General features: G+C 39.8%; 1 protein-coding gene across 1 annotated transcript in view; it reads right to left on the bottom strand.

Moving 5' to 3' along the window:
- Positions 1-20,936, bottom strand: part of LOC135499123 (transcription initiation factor IIE subunit beta-like) — a 462,452-nt gene that overhangs the window by 295,678 nt on the left and 145,838 nt on the right. The window lies entirely within an intron of this gene.

Below are 20,936 nucleotides of genomic sequence, written 5' to 3'. Positions count from 1 at the left end.
TGGTTTCCATATATAAAGTATATTTGTATTAGAATCGAATCCGAGCATGGAATCCGAGAAGAAGTGAAGTCCTACTAGAATCCTGGGTGAACTCAGGCTAGGGTACGCGTAGTCTTGTCTGTTCCTATCGATAATTACGATGAGAGAAGACGTATTAGATTTATATTAACCAACAGACGACGGTCACAAAAGTCTTTGACCCAGAAATATAGAATAAAGTTGAGGAAGATCTCCTTTTGGATTAGGCGGCCATGGCTGCGGGGCGCGAGTGCGCATGCCCACAGTCAGAATAATGTAAGGTTGAAAATATAGATGGCGAGAGCTCACCCAGGCCTATAGTAAACGACAAAGAAGAAGAAAACCAGAACACTAGGTTTGTATGGAAAAAGCATTGGTTTATGATAAAAACCATGAGGAAACCAGCCCTGTAAAAATTATCTCCTAACCATCCCCCACCAACTAATGGAAAATGCCTTAGATGACGGGGGATGGATATTTGATGAGGGGAGAGTTTCTGAGGAATAGTTTATTGACTTTAGCTCTCAGCTTATCTGTGCCAGGTAACCTCCTGCTGAGTTGCCCGACCAAAGGCTGAGGTCAACATATGTTGTTACATAACCGATCTTGCTATCACATCCTGGTTGCCTTGTAGTTGACCAAATTACATGTACTTCTAATTTTGCCTTATCAGCCCGAGTGTTATCACTGGTTACGCTGGCCATTAGGTAGATAAGGTAAATATGCCGATCATCACTGTGTGTAGTATCAGCGGGGTGCTTGAAGTTGGAGGGCGACTAAATATTTTACAGGGCTGGTTTCCTATGGCAAGCCAAAGCGGAATTTTATTCAAGACTTTAGAATTACCATTCAAGGAGTTAAATATAAGTTCAAGAAGGAAATATATGTTCAAGACTAAAATATGTTCAACCTTGAATCAAATGTTTTCAACCTTGAATAAAATATGTTCAACCTTGAATAAAATATGTTCAACCTTGAATAAAATATGTCCAACCTTGAACAAAATATATTCAACCTTGAACAAAATATATTCAAGACTCACGTGACCATATTCAAGACGCACGTGACCACAAAATTGATGACGTAGAGCGTAGAATCTGTGGTACTTCCGATGCGTTCTGTTTCACGACAGGCATTGCGCATTTTGAACCTATAATTTGCCTGATATGTCTGTGAAACATGTATCGACTCTGACATTCACTCGGCATCCATGTCATGATGTGTAGGATTACAGTACATGTCAGGTGTAGGCGGCTAGGTACGTGTACAACCATGTGTCAAAACCTCGTGCGAACAATTCGAGCTCCGAAACGCAACACAAGTACCATGGGTTCGGGAAAGTCCGGACGCGGGTTCGGGAAAGTCCGTAAAGCATCAAAACATGAGCAACTACGTCATCAATTTTTGTGGTCACGTGCGTCTTGAATATGGTCACGTGAGTCTTGAATATATTTTGTTCAAGGGAATATATTTTGTTCAAGGTTGAATATATTTTGTTCAAGGTTGACAATATTTGATTCAAGGTTGACAATATTTGATTCAAGGTTGACAATATTTGATTCAGGATTGAACATATTTTGGTCTTGAACATATATTTAACTTCTTGAATAGTAATTCCACGGTCTTGAATAAATTCCGCTTTGGCTTGCCATAGTTTCCTCATGCCATGTTTTCTTGATCAAAACCCAATTGTTTTTTTACAAGAGAACTATGTTTAAAAATAATTATACCTATGCTTCTTCAATACGTAGAAGGAAAATTGGTTTTGTGGAATAAAACCATGTTATGTCTTCATCAAAACCTAGTTTTTATTGAAAAAGACCATGTTATTTCTTATAAAATCTAGTTTCCAATCCATGTGCTAGAAACCCAATCTTAACACTAGAGGCGCTGATTACGTTCCTTGCAACGCATCGTCTTTTTACCTCGTCTCCACAGCGGAACACGCATGATTCATCTGGGGGAGAGGTTGAGTGGGAGATGAGGAGCTTTCATTACTCCACATGCGCAGTGAACCCGTCGGTTTTGTTTAAGCGCGCGCAGTTCATCCCGTGCATGCTGTCAGCTGTGCAGATCGGATGTCAGTCAGTTCAGCGCTACAAAACGAAAGTAAGTTTTAGTTTTCATGTTTGCTGCGTGATTTGAACGTGATTTGCTAGTGTTTACACATAATATGCATGGAAACACGCAACTGCTCCGAATCAAGAAAAGATCACTGCATTTCTACTGTAAGCAATGCAAGCTGCGTGTATGTACAAGCATCGAAGATGGGTAGCAGGATACATTCGTGATGCACTGCAGTAGATTTTAGGCCTATACGGTGTGTATCGGTGACATTTCTGCTTTTGGTGAAACATGATTGAATTATTGGATGGACAAAGTGACGCTGACAGCTTGTTGAGTTTATGCAAGCTTTCCTTCCATATCTTCATGATTTATGATTGATGGTCATACTCATAAGTGTCCAGTTGAAAGTGTAATGCATTAATGATTATTATGTAGGCCCACCAGCAGTCGCAACAGAACATCATTACTGACAATAGTAAGTCTTATTTATATCTCCATGGTGCATGTCAGTTGTCACAGAGAGTAGGCCTATGTCGATATGAGATGACATGTGATACACTCAGATTTCACAAAAGGCAGACTATAGTGAAATGAACAACCAGTCTTTCTCAACTTGTCAAGCTCGAAGTGAAGTGCGACTCGTTTTGCTGTTAGTGGGTCACAAATGGTTTTGTGTTAAAAAACTCTTTAATATTTTCTGATTTTTTTTGCAGTGTCCGATAGTTCTGACCTAGGTGATTTTGGGAGTAACCTGAAAAAGGCTATTGCGAGTGTGAGTGACTGTTATTTGCCACACCTACAACCCCAAAAAAAGAAGCCAAAGAGGAATCCTGCAAGAAGAGGGCCACCAAGAACATCTGCATCCATTGCCCCATATTTTCTTCTACCTGGACCAGTTGTTCCATCTTTTAAAGCCAGCTTATGTCTTCTCAGCTGCATTTAGTTTTATGTTTATCTTGCATCCAGCACTAATTAATACACTTAAAACATTGTTCGTAAAAGTTATGAATTAAAGTTAAAATGTAGAAAAGTAGAAAAATATTTGCTATTTATGATAAGGGTCGCTGCATGTATTAACAATTGTTTTGTAATTTTAGGTTCCATCCCAGCAGGTACATGTACAAGTAGCCAGACCGAGGCCAATAGCCAGACCATAACTGAGACTGCCACATTCAAATAATGAGGTAATTGTTCCCTCCTGTTTGTGGGGGTGTACTGTTCAATTCATTTAGCTTGAACGACGAAACGTGTGTTCTTTGATGCCATGGCAACATGACTTGTCACAGCAAAAATCGTTGCAATTTTATTTACTTCTTTCTAAGCTCCTTAAAATGCGGCCATCTTTGCAGACATTTTGTCAACATCTGATGAAGAGACAAGACCACAATTGATTTTTTAAGCCTTTTAGCAGTTAAATTGTCAATGTTTGACCGCAACGCATCAAATACTGCGTGGGGTTGTGAATCTGAAATTTAGATTATGTTATTCCGGACAGTCGGGGAAGTAAATGGTGAAAAATAAACTGGTAGTTGACCACGGAAATTTTTTGATAATCGACAAATTAGACAGACGTTGAATGATATTTCCACTCTTTTCAGCCAACTGGCAGAAAAAACTCAAAACACTCCCCATATTTATACCCAATTAGCAAAATTCGAAATTAATTTTTTCATCAAATAATTTCTTTATATCTGTAGACTTGCCACAGCAAATATTTTTTCAATACCTCTCCAAATATGTACTTGAGAGTTAAAAACATGCACTCGTCTAATTGATAGGCCTCGACCCTCCAACCTATGAATATTCATTAGTGGTCTTGTCTCAATGAAGGTAGATTTCAGGGGTTAACATTTTGAGAATTTTTTCAAACTAATGTAGATGACATCCCACAACTCTCCAACAAAGGAAAGTGATATCTGGACATTTTTGGAGAAATGAGAGACATTTCAAAGAGTGGTACAACTGTGCCAAAAGCGACGAAAGAGGACAAAATCGACAAAAAGTCATGATTTTGCAGCCAACAGCACCAAATTCAAAGACCAGCCCTGGCCAGAATAAGCAAGCTGTGGAGCTGAAAATTTAGGATGTGATTTAGGAATATCTTTGCTGCTTAGGGCACAACTTTCAGAATCAAGGCCTAAGTAGTGTCAAAACAATTACAAAATGAATGGCAACAAAACAAGACTTTGTAAAAATGAAACCGAACTTAGACCGGGGCTAGGTTGACTCATATTTTGGTCAAATTAAGTTTTTTTCTCATTATTTTAGCTTGTTTTGACCTTAAATCATCAGCAATACAATATTATAAATGAATTAGAGTGATTTGAGCACATTCAAATTTTTCACTAAATTGACCCAAAATGTAGTGTAAATGGAGACAAGACCACAATTGATTTTTTAAATGGTGAAAAATAAACTGGTAGTTGACCACGGAAATTTTTTGATAATCAACAAATTGGAGAGACTTTGATATTTCCACTCTTTCCAGCCAACTGGCAGAAAAAACTCAAAACCCAATTAGCAAAATTCGAAATTAATTTTTTCATCAAATAATTTCTTTATATCTGTAGACTTGCCACAGCAAATATTTTTTCAATGCCTCTCCAAATATGTACTTGAGAGTTAAAAACATGCACTCGTCTAATTGATAGGCCTCGACCCTCCAACCTATGAATATTCATTAGTGGTCTTGTCTCTGAATGCAGAAACTATGCTAAAATCTTAACAGGCTGGCTGGCTGGAAACTTAAGCAATATTCCCCTGATTTGGGACCTGTGGGAAAAGGGCTGTAGGCCCTACTTTGATGCCAAAACTTTCAGGGCTGATGACCTGGCCCTAGACTTCTCATCCCTCAAATAATTGTGGTTAATTTTTCGCTAAATTTTCTGATTTCAGTCATCACACTCATAGTCTAGGTCCTGAACACCAGCAGCGCATCTGGTAGTGGTCTGTAAGTAAGTATTTGTTCTCATCAAACCTGGAACTGTCGGTCAACTTGTCAGACAGAGGCAACAATCAACTTCAGCTTATATTATGGCACTTGACCTGAGTTGAAATCCACATTGCCATGCACTTGACCCAACCAACAGTTCTCCATGTACAATTACCAGTATCTTTACTTTCATGGCCACTTTTTTTAAACTGCTTGTGGGATTAATCTTGGCATTAATTGTATTTCATTGTTTTTTTCAGTTATTTCGACCTCGGTCATCAATACCAGCAGCCTCTGGTAGTCGACTTGGGTCATCGCACCAGCAGCCTCTGGCAGTCAACATGGGACATCAACACCAGCAGCCTCTGGCAGTCAACTTGGCCTTTGGTTATCAACACCAGCAGCCTCTGGTAGTCAACATGGGTCATCAACACCAGCAGCCTCTGGTAGTCGACTTGGGTCATCGCACCAGCAGCCTCTGGTAGTCAACATGGGTCATCAACACCAGCAGCCTCTGGCAGTCAACTTGGCCTTGGGTTATCAACACCAGCAGCCTCTGGTAGTCAACATGGGTCATCAACACCAGCAGCCTCTGGCAGTCAACATGGGTCATCAACACCAGCAGCCTCTGGCAGTCAACTTGGCCTTGGGTTATCAACACCAGCAGCCTCTGGTAGTCAACTTGGGTCATCAACACCAGCAGCCTCTGGTAGTCAACTTGGATCATCAACACCAGCAGTCTTTCGTAGTCGACTTGTAAGTGAATACTAGTATTTCTATAACCTTCTGTCCGCTTGTTAGGCAGAAGCAACAAACATGCGGCTGAGCTTCTCCTGTAGGATCCACGTTGCCATGTACTCATCGACCATCTACAATGATGGACTTCGATGTTGCACTTCACTTTGTTTTATAGTAAAGCAGTTGTGTGTTTTAGTTTGATGTTAGTGAGTAGTTTTCATAGGGACAAGAACATTAAACAGGCTCATTGCAAGTACAGTAGAACCTCAATTATATCAAAATTATAACCACACCCTTGGGACTGACATGTTCTACATGTTTCCAGCCTACCACTCAAAATATCCCTGGACTGCAGCCGAATTCGCCAACCGCCACTGCTACTGAAGTGCTGCATGCATCGAATGCATCCACTGTGAGTGTGAGTGTGAGTGTAAGTATGCGACCCTGTTTTTTTCTGGATTGGTATTATTAGTCATGCTCGACGTTTGTCACAGTTGATGACTTCTGTGCTCTAAGTTTTTAAAGACAACAAAGGTATTCATTCTGAAACAAGCAAGTCTTCATCATTGTTCATGATGAGAGATTATGACTTTTGACACTTTACAAACCTTCAACATTATTCATATGTAGTTATAATTCGAGTTCAGTGCAGGACCTATTGCCCACTTCAACCTGGTAAGCTTCATTCTGCTTGAGGCCTTTTTAAAAGGCAGTTCATATTGAAGGAACAGTGCTTTCATCCAGAGGTTGATCATTCTTCAAGACGAATGAAATTTAAAGTGATACTGTGATGTGATTTACAACTTTGCGGAAATACGTCCGTTTTTAATTGTTGATCACAAATGTAAAGCTCAAATTTTCCATTTTTGATTAGATTTATTATAAAATCAACTGCCGAAGACGTTTTGAAAAACCCGCATTAAGTCACGTGACCTCATGACGTCACAACATGAACAAGTCAGACCGTCGAATATTTTTCTATTCGCTCTAGGAAGAAGCTATATCCGCAGTAGTTTGCATACGCTCAGGAAAATCTAATGAATATTAAATGAGGTCTAAAAATAGTTTTAGGAATACCATTATTATGACGTCAGCGATGGAATTTCCTGGTTGGACTTAGGACATTTATGATGAAATGACTAGGACTGTGGACTGGGGGGGGGGGGGCGGGCCGTCCCTTCCCTTACTTTGTTACTTCGAAATTTTTTCCAAATGTGCTGGAAGACCCCCAACGGCAGACGAATTTGGAGTTGGTTCTCGAAGTTGTGTTCCGGCGGAGCATCAGGAGGAGAAGATGAATCACCGGCTGGTGACCTCATGACTCGAACTTCATGGTGGCGGCCCAGTTCTTTGATAGGGTCAGGCAAGTGGAAAACCCCAACACCTTCAGTTTTGCTGGTGTTGCCGCAAAACATCGCAGCACAACACCAGACGACAACCCTTTTCTTCTTCTTCTCCATAATCTTCAGTTCTTAGCATGTATATATTGTGTATGGACAGGATGTAATGTCAATGGTCAATGGCAGTCGTAAATAAACGAATGAGATGATTTTTTTTCGCCGGAATGTAAACCACCGCGACCGCGAAAATGTTCATGTTGTGACGTCATCAACTAAAACGTCGTCGGCTTAGTGCGATTTCAACGGCATCGAAGCGAGCTGTTCGGGCGGGATTAAAACCATCAATTTCTAGAAAATGTGCATTTCGATTCGAAAACCTTACCGATTCATGAGAAAGTGACGCGGTCATTTGTTAAAAACAGCTAAAACATTATATGGTGAAATTTGACACGAGTTACCCTTTAACATTGATTTGGCATTGAGCACTTGGAGGTGATTTTCTCTAGGGAGTAATCCCCCTTCAAGGCAGAATGTGCGGTGGCGTGACTCGGACTTTGGCTAGAGCCCAGAGGTAGAGTCCACGCAGGCTGCTCATGTTTGTTACTTGGTAGGGTCTTTCAGGTATATACACCAGATACAAGGAACCTTTGTTTAAGTCTTTTTGAAGGATCAATCCTGAGTTCTCCCCAGAATCAAACCTGGGCCCTATTGCGGGATAACCAGCAGTGTTGACCACCAGGCTATCACATGATGCAGTCATAAGCTATCTTTTCATTTCATCCGTCTTTGCTTTAGGAGCCAATGTCTATATTTGATGAGAATGAAGATGATCAGAAGGATGCCGTTATCGTGAATAATGAGGTAGGCCTTTTGTGTCTGTCGGACATATCCCCTTGTATATATTGTTCGCAAGAAATTTTTCTGTGGGAGTGGTAGGTGCCCTTTGATTTTTATCTCCGATCTGAAAAGCTATTTTGGTGGTCTTCCGCTATAAAAATAAAGCACCAAGTCATAATACTGCATCAGTTTAATGATCACAGTGAAAGCGCAGTCACAAGTGAAAGAAATGAATAACGTGTATTGCCTCTGCAACTCGACCAATCAACTTTAAATTACCAGTCAATTTGCCTTGCTCATAGATTGTTTCCTAGTACGCTGTCACTCTGTGGTACACTTGTTGAAATAGTTGAATGTAGATGTACCCTATATAGCATTACTAACTTCTTGATTAACACATTTCATTTCAGCCGCTACCCGACAGTAATTTGAGGAATCTGCTTGCAGTTCAAGATTTTGAGTTTTTGCAGAGTCTCGCTTCTGATCAAAGAAGGGTAAGCATGCACTCCCGGGGTGGCCACACAACCAATCTCAGGCTGTACATGCCTATCCTGGTTTTGGCAAGCCAAGGATGCAAATTACTGTCTGCGTGGCAGGTCTACAATTGTAGTCGAAAGCCCTCATTTTCAGTAGCTTGCCCAGCAAAAGCCCATGGAATTGCTTTAAAAAGCCATCTTCTGTTGCAACAACCTTTACTAAAATGCACCATTGGCACCCACAAGAACCCTGAAATGCTCTAAAATTCAGATATCATCCTGCTAATAAGAGTGTGGATGGAAGCTGCCCATGCCTTGTCGAGAAAAGCAGCTTTAAATCTCCATGGAAACGATGTGCCTACCCCTTCTCGCACTACAGGGTGGATCAATAAAAAGGTAATCCTGAAACAAAAAGCTTTTTATGTGATGATTATTAATGCCATGAATCTTACAAGTAAGATAAAGAAGGAGCCAGGCCCTTTCCATTGATGTCTTCAGATTCATATCACCCATGCGCCCACGGATTACTGCATGTAGTTCCAATCTTTTCATGTTGTGTTATGCTGGCGTATCCATGGTCTTCCGGAATTACCCTTGCTTCGGTTTCCGCTCATACCGTGTTCATAGTCCTTTTTGTCGTTGGCCCAGATAGCCTTTTTTTGGCGGTTTGTCTATCCGAAAAGTTTTCTCCGAAGGATGCTCATGTTGCCTCCAAACTTCATGTTTGAAGGAACGTTTCCACCATGAATACGTGCTGCTCGATTGTCAACTGAACCATCTTGTACTTTCTGTTTTTCGGAATGTCCTTAGGCAATGACCACCACAGCAACCAAGGAGATTAAACACATGATGACAAAACCATATGACTGACGGCCCACAATCATTGTGGCTGATCAATCAAGCATTGAGAGGTGTCACTTGTTTTGAAGTTCATGTCTCAAACCTGCTTAAACCTATGCGATTTCGAAAAATTAGATTTCTGCATGTCATTTTCAAGACAATGATGTGCAGTCATCCATGGATGGAAGACATCAATGGAAAGGGCCTTGCTCCTCCTTTACAATACATGTAATGAAATATCAATGGCATTTACTTATCATATAAAAGCTGTTTATTTTAAGATTACCTTTTTGGCTCACTGTAGGGGAGTCTATACAACATTGCAGTGTCTGTCGTCGTCGTCGTTGTCTGTATCCTGTTTTAAAAACAGTGGCACGTTTCTTAACCACTAGAGCTATGAACTTGAAACTTTGTACAGAGGACTCCCCAGGTTAGGTGACATCTGACAATGAATTTCGGTCGGATCAGATTCTTGACTTGGTCACCGGGGGAGCAGAAATGGAAACCTAAAAAGTGTGATATCTCTCTTATAAGTGACTCATTTTTGATAAATTCTTTATGGTAGGTTTTCCTAGTAAGGGTACATCACATATCATCCGGGTTTTTGATTTGACTTAATTTTCAAGGTCACAGAGGTCAAATGGCGGAAATTGTCCGTTTGAGTGTAACTATGGTACGTTTCTTAACCGATAAAGCTATAAACTTGAAATTTGGTACACATGACTCCCTACATCATGTAACCTCTGACAATGAATTTCAGTCTGATCTGATTTTCAAGGTCACAGAGGTCAAACGGTGTGAATTGGCCAATGGAGTGTAACACAATGGCACGTTTCTTAACCGCTAAAGCTATGAATTTGAAATTTGGTACACATGACTCCCTATGTCATGTTCCCTCTGACAACGAGTTTCGGTCCGATCTGATTCTTGACTTTGCCACCAGTGGGCCAGAAGTGGAAACCTAAAAAGTGTGATTTCTCTTTTATGAGTGACTCGTTTCCGATAAAATTTTGCTTGGTAGGTTCTCCCAGCAAAGATACATCACATATCATACAGGTGTTTGAATTGACCTACTTTTCAAGGTCACAGAGGTCAAATGGCATAAATTGGTCATTTAAGTGTAACTATGGCATGTTTCTTAACCGCTAAAGCTATGAACTTGAAATGTGGTGCACATGACTCCCTTTGTCATATAACCGCAGACACCGGATTTCGATCTGATCTAATTCTCGACTTGGCCACCAGGAGGCCAAAACAAAAAAAGGTAAAAAGTGCATTATCTCGCTTATTAGTGACTTGTTTTCAATGATAATTTTATGGTAGGTACTCCAAGCAACGATATATCACATGTCATACCAACTTTTGGTTTGACCTATATACTATACATGTAGAATATTTCTTAACCAGGATGAATTCCTAACCACCGATAAATCTATACAGTGTGCACAATGGCCCCTGGCCGATTCATTTTCATTGTTGATCCACCATGTTCATATTCGGGACTATACCACTCGACATTTAATTGCTTACGTTACAGAACAATTTATAATATATTTTAGGAATCAGATAGAAGACAAGCGCAGTTGAATTTGAGGATGGCTCGAACACAAAGGAGGAGGAGAGCAGCCGCTCAAGAAGAGAGGAAAGAGGTACACGATTTTCATTCTTCTTGAAAGCAAAGCAATGTATCCATTGTTTGCCAACTGATGAGATATCTACTTGACACCAGTTTTCGCCTAACAAATTGTGTTCAGCCTTAGTATCAGAAGTATTTAGAGGCTTCAGTGGTCAAACTTTGTGCCATTACACTTACAGTAGTCAGTAATGATAGACAGACAAATCTTTATGGTTGTCTTTTTCCAAAGAGAAAATGATATCGTTAGATTTGCAAAAGTTCGATTGTGTTGATAAATCATTTTGCTTGCTTACTAAGTTACAGCTTTCTCCTTTGGGTTCAGTTACAAAAGCTCAAGGACGTTGGTGATGAACCTGAAGAAGAGATATTGATTTCATTTCGTAGTAATCGCCCATTGAGACGGCGGTTCCGTCACTAATGATGTATTGGTAATTTTTATAAGGGAGGGGACTAGCAAAATCTGCAAATATGTGAATAAAGATCCAAATTAGATGATTCCATTTATTATTGATCAGCACTCCAAGTTAAAGTCTAAAGCGTTACACGAGTATAAGTTTATGAATTACAAATACATACAATTGCATCACGAATCCCAGATTCAATATCAAATCATGATTAGTTTAGTCTGGTTACCAGACAACCTGACTGAAACTAAGTAATGTCTGTAGCAGCATGTGCTGTATCAACATTTAAATCAAACAGTAATGTTCAGAGAATGATATTAAGCGATGTTCCCAAATTATCCAACAAATTGAGTTGTCTAAATACACAAATATTAGAACTAAGTTAAAACCTACTAAACATGAGATAGAAAATATAATAAGTTTGGCTTACCTGCAAGTATGTGAATAAAGATCCCAGTTAGATGATTCCATTTATTATTGATCAGCACTCCAAGTTAAAGTGCTTCAAGACCCAAAGCATTTAATTTATATGGAGGATCCTGACCAATAAGAAAGGGCCTTAACCAACCTTGGAAACTTATGCGACATAGGTCAAGCCAATCAGAAACGCCGTATCATCTGACCATGATAGTGCGTGTCCAAGGAAGCCGTTGTTGTTTCCCAAATATAAACGAGGTAACCACACAGATATTACCAACCAGCAGCAAAACAATAAAGAACTAATTTAAATCTAGGCTGAGTTAGATTATTCTAACTACAACAATGAACAAATCTTAATCAGCCAGAGAACGCAAGAAATGATGAATGGTCTTCCAGACATAGCGTCTCCAACTTGTATGAACAGCCATTGATTAAAACAATGACACCTTATAGTAAAAGAGTTAAACCCTCAGTAACCATTGTTTTCAGAAATGGCTGACCAGTTTTGTGTTTTGACCTGTTTGAAATATCATTATAGATTCACCTGAAACATTTTGAGAAATGATAACTTGTTAATTTATACTTTTGATGAAAAGTACAACATAAAATAAGTAAAAATGTCTCTATCACTACCTGTATCATTCACCCTGCTAATACTTGGGTCACATTGCAAGATATTGCATTTTTTCAGAAACTGGCTGGCTGAAGAAGTTCAAAGTAATACCTCAAAAAGTATTATTCTTTTCATCTTTTCAATGACAACAATGAATGCCAGACATGTTCATGCAGTTATCAACTGAATTTACTTTCAATTTTGTTTTCAGCTCCTGTTTATTGTGTTGAAGGATCCAGCTCATCACCTGCTGTGAAGTTATTTCTTGCTGGGAAAGAACTTCCAAGTTTCGAAGATAGCCTTACTGATGTCGGTATTTCCTCTAATACGTCATTGATGGTGAAGGATGTTGCAGTCGATGATGTGGTAAGTTGAGAGTAAGAAATATCTGAACTCCAGTCCATAGTGCTATTTCTGAATGTACATCTAGCATATACCCAACCTTGACAAATGTACTGTGAAAAAACATTCTTTTAAATTTCAACCTAACAATAGTTTAGATTTCAAACTAACAGATTTAAACATAAATTTTTTATGTGTACAAATAGACATGCATAACTTATATGAGTGCAAACGTCCTGGTGAATAGCTAGAGATTAAATGGCTAACCATTCATTTCGTTCAGAGTGTTTGATGATTAACTTGAGCAGATCCAGTTTCATCTGTTTTGTAGTAGTAATTCATATATACATGCACATGTTGTATGCAGCAGGTCACCATGATATAGAGATAGAATCTGATTCAAGCAACATTTTGATTGATTTATGGGGATCTAGTTGGTGTTTGTCAGAATTGAGATCATGGAATTCATGTGAGTTAACCAAAAAGTGAGTGTTGGAGCGTGGATGGTCTTTGAGATCCCTGGTATATGAGTATGAAGCAACACAGTTACAGCAAGATACATATCGATGTAGATTACTTACCTCAGGGTGAATTTGGGGATTTCTATTTCTATTTCGGATCACATTCAGTGTGTATTGTAATCATATAACCTCAAAAACATGCGTCTTTTTAGGATGTGGAAGAAGATGACAGCTCTGATGAAGAAGAGGTGGCAGCTGATAGTGTACATGAACCAACCGAGAATGAGAAACATGCCAGGTGTGGCAATGACTGGTATGTTCTCTGGTCCTTCTTGTTTTTGGGATCCATTCACATCACAAGTTGAGTGGTTTTCTAGGCCAAAAACCATCAGGAGCATGTGATCTGATTAATATTAAAACACACGGGTTGGTTTTGTGTTTATCATCTACAAAAAACAATAACTAGAATTGTCAGTTGAGTCTTGCCAGACTCTGGAGTCTCCGGCTTTGATGGGGGGGGGGGGGGGTGCCATTATTAGGAACGCGAGAAATTTGCATGAAACTTGGAAGATAGCGAAGAAGAATGATATGAACGACGTGAATGCTGTGTATGAAACACACGCGGTATCCTCGTGCCGTTCAATTCTTTACATGTATTGCTCAGTGTATTTCTATACGCATCTTCCACCGGGGACGATGTTGATCAAGGAATTCCCGGGGTATCAACACCCTGCCATCTGACGGTGGCCAGCAGTACCAGGCTATGATTTTCAGCTTTGATTTGTGGCGAAACAACTGATCAAACAGCGGTATCAAAATAAGGGCTGATTGAATTTTAATCCTAGGCGCAGAAATATTACAATACGAGACAATCGGAAGCAAGGGGAAGGACACTTTCAGAATAATTTCCTTTATTGGTATTGCTGTAACCGGCGAGTTCAGTGAGGTTTCACATGCATACCTCTGTGTATTTTCATACGGGACATCACCCTGGAACCCAGACTGTATGTTCAGTTCGCGGACAAGGTTGAATCTAGCTACCATTTGCAGTGCATTCCATTATGTACGTGCATACACCACGTCCACCCGTGACGAGAGTGTGCCGGATAATTTTCTGGGGAGAAGAATCCCTACTAATATAGATTATAGTCCATTCACAATGTTATGTCCGCATCGCTTTGGGCTCTTGAGGCAAACCAGTTGTCAGTTTTCTTTGAAGTGTCATGACTGATGTTGCTATTGCGAAACAAAAGGATTAATGTGACGACACAACTAATTTAGTCTGGCGCAGTGTCATGAATTCCCCTCTTTAAATGTGCAAATATTGGATATTCTGGATTTCCCAATTTGTGATCCCCATGTCTGGATTACTTTCCTGGAATAGGCAGATCAACTTCTTGATACTTTTGCTTAGCCATTTTGCACTTTTGGAGTAAAAGCATTTTCTGGCTTATTCATCCCACCCAATGTTTTATCTCGTGTGATTCAAAATCTTTTTTTTCGCTCTTTCAGATTTAGCTGCAACTCCGAAAATGATCAATGGAGCTCAAGATTTTAATGGGAGCTGGACAAGAGAGAAGGATCTTTGTCCGCAGGGATTCAATTCTAAGTCTTATGGACTATCACAGGAAGGATAGGGACTTGGTTTTTCATCGTATTGTAGTGGTGATAGTGGGAGAGGAGGTGGCTGAAGATCTAGATGGTGTCACCAGAGAGATGTTAACAATTTTTTTTCGGAAAGTTTTTTTTGAGTTTTTTATAAGGAGAAATGAAAAGGTTCCCATTATGAACCATGAATGGTGTGGGAGAGATAAAATGTTCCTTTTAGGCAGAAATATTTCTCATGCTGTAGTCTTGATGGGATACTTTTCCCCTTCCATTTGTAAAGACTCTCTTGCCGCGTTATTTCAACTGCAGGTGCCTGACACCATGTACATCGAGTTTTTTTAAGGTATGTACCCGAGAATGACGAGAGTTTTCTTAACTGCAGTGACCATTGATCCCACATTTCGTACACACCCTATGAGTACATTGTCAGGTCATCTTACAGCCGAGAGTTTGGTTCCATTTCATTCATCAATTTGCCAACAGGTGGCTAAATTCAGAAAAAATGTAGAAATGTGATTACCTGCCACCAATTCGATACCATGGGTACATCTAACCTCCATAAGGTATGTGTCACATGGGTTTTTTATTTGACCTACTTTTCAAGGTCACAGAGGTTAAAGGTAACCTACAGCAAAACTCTTATAAAAAACAGGAGTTTTAAACGGCCCGGTTGAAACTTAAGGCGAGAATTAGCTTCCATTGATAAATGTTAGCAGTTTCGAGTTCCCCATCGGTAGGTGATTATTTAGCCAATAAGCTGCATGAGAAGCAATCACCAATTTAGTTATTTTTACCACATTCAGCTGTAGTCTAAATAAAGACTTGTGCCACGACTGGATCTCTTTAAATGGCATGAAATGTAGATTTGGCTATATACTATAGCACGTTTCTTAACCAATATGCATTGTCCACTTAATCAGTATCTTTTGCTAATGTGAATCCGGTTAGTTTGATGCTCTTTCTCAGGTAATTGTGGTAGCCTTGGGGATGAATGCGGGTTTAGGTCTTGAAGAAAAATTGTGCTTTCATGACCCTGTTATACTTTAAAGTACAATGTAGGCATAGCTATTGTTTATACTTAAAATCTATAATTTTGCTCTCTTTGTCTCAATAACTTCTCAAAAGTCTTGAATGAAGCCATTTTCTTTATAATAGCAAATGTCTATTTTGTTAATTCACTTTTATCCCTACCTGTACATCTTATCTGCCATTGGTTCTCTTCATTGTTAATTACGGGTACGTGTAGCGAATGTTGAGTTTAGTCTAGTATTTGGTTTTCGGCTCACCTGTCTTAAGGACAGGGGAGCTATAGTGATAGCGCGTCGTCCGTTAAACAATGGTGGCACGTTTCTTAAACCACTGGACCTTGAAACTTTAAACTTAGTGTGTGGGGTCTCTTGGGGCAACAGTAACTTGTATACCTAAATTCGGCGCGATTTTATTATTGTTCTGGCATATAGGGGGCACTTGGTGAAAACCTTTTGGCCATAACTCCTGAACGCTGCTAGCTAGTATGGCGAAACTTTTATCGTGGGTTCATCTGGTGATGGTGCATCACATATAATACAGGTTTTTGATTTGACCTACTTTTCAAGGTCACCGAGGTCAAAGTTGGAAAAAAACAAAAAATGTGGCACGTTTTGTCATTGTTTTACATAGCAACTTCAAAACCTGGAACATGTATGACAGGAAGACCTTCTCCGGGGCACAAAATTTCAGCCTGTTCCAGCTTCAGATATGGCCACCCAAAACGGATCCAAGTGCTATAACTCAAAAGCAATTTGATCTAGCCCTAACCCACCTAAGCCTACTTTTCAAGGTGAGAAAATAGTGTATGTTGGCTGATGTCTACAGGTGAGCACAACGGCCCTGGCCGCTTCATTGTCATGTTAGGCTATTCTCTTCATAATTTTTTTAGCATTTTATGTGTTCACTGCTGTGGAACAAAGTTTATTGGTCCTGTACATGTACACTGTTTATCACTAATACATGTAGAGTCTAGCTATTTAGTTAATGTCAAATGTTTTAATAGTTTTCTATCATTTATATCAACTGCTGCGAATCAAGTCCATATGTAGCTCTCATAAGCAAATAGTCTATACTTAGCTCACACATGGTCTATCACTGGACATTGTACAATAATTTGAGGTTTTGAAGGCATTTTGCGTTTTAAAATACCTTGGTGTCATAGCAATTCCATTTTCAGAAGAATCACTTTTGTAAATTCTTCTTAACAAATTGTTTGAGGTATAGATGAGGTATATTATCTGGCTAGGTGCAGTCCCTCACCGAAAAGCAGTGTGATGTCAGTCAGGATTCTGTCAGGTTGCAGTGTTACTAATATGTTTGAAATTCAGGGTGGACTAGCTTAATAATGTTCAGTAAAGACTTGAAGATGGAACTCCCTTCTAAATGATATATTTTCAAGTCCAGGTGTTAATACATTCACAAATCACAAAACTGGGATCCAATTCTGGTATAGGTCTTCCCCGGTTGGAGTGCCAGTCCTGAATGTCGGATATACAGCATTTGATTTAACATGAAAACTACTAATTACTGACTGCATAACATTAATCAAGCTAATTTGGCAATCATGTTAGCTTCCCAAACTTAACTTAGGTAAGCTAAATACTACACATACAAATAATCCAGCGGTAGGTCCAGGCCTGCTCTGGCTATGACAAAAGTTAAGATGATAACACGCCTCTACCAATAGAAAGAAATATATAAATGTAAAGCCAACTAAATAGCTATGCATGAACATGAAATTTGTAGAACAAAAAGATAATGAGTGAGACTTTGTTTCCTGGAACAATTTTGACCATGCCCTTACCTGACTTAATGGTCCACAAATAAGTAGGTATTGTCTTACTGCTATATCAGTGGATTTCCCAAGAGCAATGACACAAAGAAGTGTTCATGATTGAGATTGGGATTAGACTTGTGTCTAAACCTGCCCTGGAATTGGCTAAAAGTTGTGTGGTAGAGGAAGTCATCTTTAGGGAAATTGAATTGGGCTTTTCTGAAAAGTCCACCATAGAATTACCTTACATTTTTATGGCAGTGTTGAAATCAGTGGAAAGCAGTCATATGGAGTGTTTTTCAGTCACGCGTTACCAAAGCATACAGTTATACAGCAATCAAAAATAGAGGTCAGGGAGTCATAAGCAGTGGTAAGACAGTCAAAATCAGTGGTAAGGCAGTCAAAAGCAGTGCTCATTTAAATATTTTGGCTGACTGATTTCCACTGTCTTTGACACTGAAAATTACTCCCCACTATGCATCATGCATAGGGCTAGCAGTGGGGTTCGGTGTTAATTTAAATATTTCGCAGCACACTGAATCCACACTGAAACACCACTGATTTTGACTGTCATTTCCAAAACCTCCAGGAGGGAGCAGTCATTTTCAGTGTTAATATGAATAATTTATTCAATGGCATGCAGGCACGGATGCCGAGAGAGGTTTGTGGGACGTGGTGACCCCCCCCCGTGCTGATGACAACCAAGAAATTGTGCGAAAAAGCGAAAATTTCTAGCCAACTGTTACTTTTGCTGTCCTATTTTAGACGATGTGTTTGCGTCCAATATGGCAGTGATGACGTCATATGCAATAGAGGACATCGCCATTGCATGATGATGTGCCACAGTAAAAAACACCATTTAAATGACAAATTTACGTCCTTGACCTACGTCATTGCAAACTTTGTCATTGAAGCAATAATGACAGTGGTCAGATGGGGTACTAGACAATTGAAACCACACATGGCACTTTAGCTAGTGTCAGTGATGTCTGAGATTGAAGATCAAATTGACATCCAAATAAAGAAACTGCACGCGGCCTCTAGAATAATGGTCTAACAGACTGATTGATGTGTATTGATGCCCACAACATCAGCTGTTGACTGCAGCTCCCATGCAGATATCTTGCAGTGCATGCATACATTACAGCACCTACAGCCTTCTTGATTTGCTGAAAATACAACTTCAGCGTCTGTCTAGATTACCCTTTTTGCATTCATTTGGTTCCTTATGTGTTCCAATTCAAACTAACTAAAGCTGCCCTCTTTTAGTATTGAAATTCGGGTAAATATCGAGAAATATGAAGAGCTACCATGATTTCTTGAATGTTTTACTTTCAAATTCAAACTTACTAGCTTCCTGTCTCAGGTTGCATTATGGGTGATATTTAACACTGACTTTGTCTGCAATTACCACTGCTTTACACTGCCATGAAGTCTTAATCTCAACAGTCATAAAGCAGTGGTTTTCAGTCATGTTGAAAATGCCACGGGTTTCGATCAGAGTTGGAGAAGTGAAAATCGATTGTCTTTCAGTCATCATAGGCAGTGTTTTTGAAATATGTCGTTCATAATGATATGCAGGTGGCAGTGCTTTGCAGTGGTCTTTCAGTCAAAATCAGTGGTTTTAAGACATTAAGAAAAAATTACATGCCTAAGACAGTCATATGCCGTGGGGGTTTCAGTCGAAAGCAGTGTGCCGTCATATTCAGTGCACTGCCATTCGGTGAGGGGTTGCTCAATCAGTGTTGGGGACCAATGCCAAGTTGGCTGAACTTGGTGTTATTCCATTTAAAATAGCTGTGTTAGAACTTGAATGTAAACAAAGTGCTAAATTAGCTACTGGGCTAAGACACATGGACAAATAACCTTGAATTTTGTTCCACGCAAAATTCTCACTGAGCTATGTGCTAAAAAGTTGTCTGCAGTGCGTTTCATACACAACTTGTTGTGGCTCACAACAGACGACCTCCTGGAACTGGCTCTTGATTATAGACAGGACTGATGAATTGACTTGACAACGGTTGTATTACTCATCAAACGACAGAATCCTTTATTCTTGACACAGTGTCTGGTATCATTCAATGACGATTGAAGGTTTAACTGCAAAACATAAACAATACAAATCATAAGTTCACTAACCTCACAAATCACAACCTGTTCCCTGGTCACAACCACCAGAAGACAGAACTGAAGACAATATTTCGTCCTGTACGGTGGCGACGCCTATACGAACAACGTTCAACTACAATGTAGATGATGGATAACCAGCTGGCAGAGGCTCTCATCATTAGGATTCTAAATACCTCAAATCCACAAATATTTCACTGATTAACAAAGCTTAGACAATAGTTGTTTATCAATAATATCTGGACCTCCTAAAGCGGTATATTGTTACATAAACAGACAGAATAAAAGAAAACGTGAACTTTATGTTGGTGGCGGGAAAAGTCCGGACGGCTCCTGAAGACGACAAAGCACTGCCGCCTAAACATGTCTTATACGGCCATACTATGGCTCACCATTCATGTATTTTAGCTTCTACATGTACACTTACATCTCGTTGTCCCTTCCACTGTCTATAAACACTATTGGGGCACAGCTTGTGCCAAAACTTCCCATTCTTTGGGGCAATTTACTAAATTTTGGTTGTGAAAATCTCGTGGTTGTTGGTAGTGTCGTTACACAGGGCCACCGATTCCATCTCGGAAGCGGAGATCCCCGAAGACCAAAACGAAAGGGAAGGAGACACGACACAACTCAACCACTTTTTGGCTCACCTGTGAGCCTTTACCATCACGCAGCGTCCGTCGTCCGTCGTCGTTAGACATGGGTGGCACGTTTTGTTACCGCTAAAGCCACTGAACTGAAACTTAGTACACATGTACCCCTTGGTGACCACTACTCAGAGACCAAAACGCGGTCTCATAAGTTTCACGGTTTGGCCACCAGGGGGCCAAAGGTAAAAAATGAAGAAATGCGTTTTCTCCCTTATTACTGGTCCGAAAAATTTGAAAAAAATATGGTAGGTACTTCTACTAATGGGACATCACATATCCTCCGGGTTTTTGATTTGACCTAATTTTCAAGGTAAGATAGGTCAAAGTTCGCCGACGGCACCGCTGTTAGTCAATGGTGGCACGTTTTGTAACCGCTGAGGCTATTGAACTCAAACTTGGTACATATATACCCTTGGGTGACCTTTACTCAGAGACTGAATCGTGGCGTCATACGATTTACGGTTTGGCCAATAGGGGGCCAAAGGTCAACAACTGATTACCACACCAAATTAGACCTTGTATTTACAAATGCACATCATGTGCACCATACAGGGATCATTGACAATTGCTGGTCTGACCATAAAATGATATATACAGCTTTACCAATGTCAGAATCACTGACTC

The sequence above is a fragment of the Lineus longissimus genome, chromosome 14 (genome assembly GCF_910592395.1).
Source record: "Lineus longissimus chromosome 14, tnLinLong1.2, whole genome shotgun sequence".
Lineage (NCBI taxonomy): Eukaryota > Metazoa > Nemertea > Pilidiophora > Heteronemertea > Lineidae > Lineus > Lineus longissimus.
Note: the sequence above shows the minus strand (reverse complement) of the source record. Positions and strands in the feature narration are given on the sequence as shown.